The sequence below is a fragment of the Mus caroli genome, unplaced genomic scaffold (genome assembly GCF_978045245.1).
Source record: "Mus caroli unplaced genomic scaffold, Mus_caroli_1 scaffold_4, whole genome shotgun sequence".
Taxonomy (NCBI): domain Eukaryota; kingdom Metazoa; phylum Chordata; class Mammalia; order Rodentia; family Muridae; genus Mus; species Mus caroli.
In genome coordinates this window covers 42,786,572-42,789,033 of record NW_028227259.1, presented here as the reverse complement: position 1 = coordinate 42,789,033, position 2,462 = coordinate 42,786,572, and the positions used below count along the sequence as shown (strand labels likewise).

The window sequence follows — 2,462 nt, the reverse complement described above, 5'->3', positions numbered from 1 at the left end:
CATGGCCACAAGGCACACATGTGGAGCAAATATCTTCACCAAGCACTCACATATGCACATAAAATGGAAATAAATCTTTAAAAAGTGTTGCTGTATTTTTATACTCATTGAAATAAAATTTTCCTAAACTACTAACTCTGACTACTTGTGTATAGAACAAATTTTATACTAGCTGAACAATCTTTTCATTATAGCCTCAGATATTATTAAATAATGGGGAGCCTTTTTCCGGTCGCGGCACTGTGCGGTGAGGATCTCGTGCTTGTGCTCGGAGCTATGCCTTCCAAGGGTCCGCTGCAGTCCGTGCAGGTCTTCGGACGCAAGAAAACAGCCACGGCTGTGGCCCACTGCAAACAGGGAAATGGGCTCATCAAGGTGAACGGACGTCCCCTGGAGATGATCGCGCACGCTGCAGTACAAGTTACTGGAGCCTGTTTTGCTTCTGGGCAAGGAGCGATTTGCTGGTGTGGATATCTGGGTCCGTGTGAAGGGTGGTGGACATGTGGCCCAAATTTATGCCATCCGACAGTCCATCTCAAAGGCCCTGGTAGCTTATTACCAAAAATATGTGGATTAAGCCTCTAAGAAGGAGATCAAAGATATCCTCATCCAATACGCACCCTGCTTGTAGCTGACCCCTGTCGCTGCTAATCCAAAAAGTTTGGAGGTCCTGGTGCCCATGCCCGATACCAGAAATCCTACCGATAAGCCCATCTCAAGGATCAGGGTTTACCTTTGTAATAAACATCCTAGGATTTTAATGTTAAAAAAAAATAATGAGGAGCAATCCTATAAATTCAGTGTTAAATTCAGGGCAGTATTTTGATTAATATTTTTGCATGGCTATTTCTCATGGTATTAGCATAAAATTTATTTTTTATTTTGTGAGTGCTTTTAATACCTTGATAATGTTGGTTTTGCAAATAAGTTCAAAATTATCTATTTTTGTATGATTGATGAGATTCTTTGAAAATTTGGTAGAATTGACCCATGAACTTCTTTTGTGAGAGGTTTTCAAATGATGCTACCACAGCATAAGTTAATGACTTGCTTAGATTTTCTATTTCTTCTCATTCAATCTTTTAAAAAGAATTTTTAATAACAAATTTTATTTTGTAATTTTATGTCCATGTGTTTTCACATTCAGGGTTGGATAGTGGTCCCCCACCCCTAGGAAATTCTTGTCTTCTTAGATAATTCAGTTTGATGGTTGGTAACATTTGACTATAATTTCTAATGATCACTTGCATCTCTATGGTATGAGGTTGACTTCTGATCATTTATAATGTTTATTTGAATCATCTGGGCTTCTCTCTTATAATAGTCAAATATTTGCTATCTTTTTTTTAAAATTTTTTTAAAAAATTTTATTGGGTATTTTCTCATTTACATTTCCAATGCTATCCCAAAAGTCCCCCATACCCTCCCCACCTACCCCCACTCCCCTAACCACCCACTCTGGCCCTGGCTTTCCCCTGTACTGAGGCATATAATGTTTGTACGACCAATGGGCCTCTCTTTCCACTGATGGCTGGCTAGGCCATCTTCTGATACATATGCAGCTAGAGACACAAGCTCCAGGGGTACTGGTTAGTTCATATTGTCGTTCCACCTATAGGGTTGCAGATACCTTTAGTTTCTTGCATACATTCTCTAGCTTCTCCATTTGGGGCCCTGTGATCCATCCAATAGCTGACTGTGAGCATCCACTTCTGTGTTTGCTAGGCCCCGGCTTAGTCTCACAGAGACAGCTATATCATGGTCCTTTCAGCAAAATCTTGCTAGTGTATGCAATGGTGTCTGCATTTGGCGACTGATTATGGGATGGATCCCTGCATATGGCAATCACTAGATGGTCCATCCTTTTGTCTCAGCTCTAAACTTTGTCTCTGTAACTACTTCCATGGGTGTTTTGTTCCCAATTCTAAGAGGGGGAAAAATGTCCTCACTTTGGTCTTCATTCTTCTTGTGCTTTGTATCTTGTATCTTGGGTATTCTAAGTTTCTGGGCTAATATCCACTTATCAGTGAGTACATATCATGTGAGTTCTTTTGTGATTGGGTTACCTCACTCAGGATGATGTCCTCCAGGTCCATCCATTTGCCTAGGAATTTCATAAATTCATTCTTTTTAATAGCTGACTAGTACTCCATTGTGTAAATGTAGCACATTTTCTGTATCCATTGCTCTGTTGAGGGGCATCTGGGTTCTTTCCAGCTTCTGGCTATTATATATAAGGCTGCTATGAACATAGTGGAGCATGTGTCTTTCTTACCAGTTGGAACATCTTCTGGATATATGCCCAGGAGATGTATTATGGGACCCTCTAGTAGTACTATGTCCAATTTTCTGAGAAACCAACAGACTGATTTCCAGAGTGGTTGTACAAGCTTGCAATCCGACCAGCAATGGAGGAGTGTTCCTCTTTCTCCACATCCTCCCCAGCATCTACTGTCACCTGA

The 2,462-nt window shown here is 40.7% G+C and overlaps 1 pseudogene; it reads left to right on the top strand.

Moving 5' to 3' along the window:
* Nucleotides 1–235: 235 nt before the first annotated feature.
* LOC110295149 (small ribosomal subunit protein uS9 pseudogene) lies at nucleotides 236–723 on the top strand (annotated as a pseudogene).
* The last annotated feature ends 1,739 nt before the right edge of the window (nucleotides 724–2,462 follow it).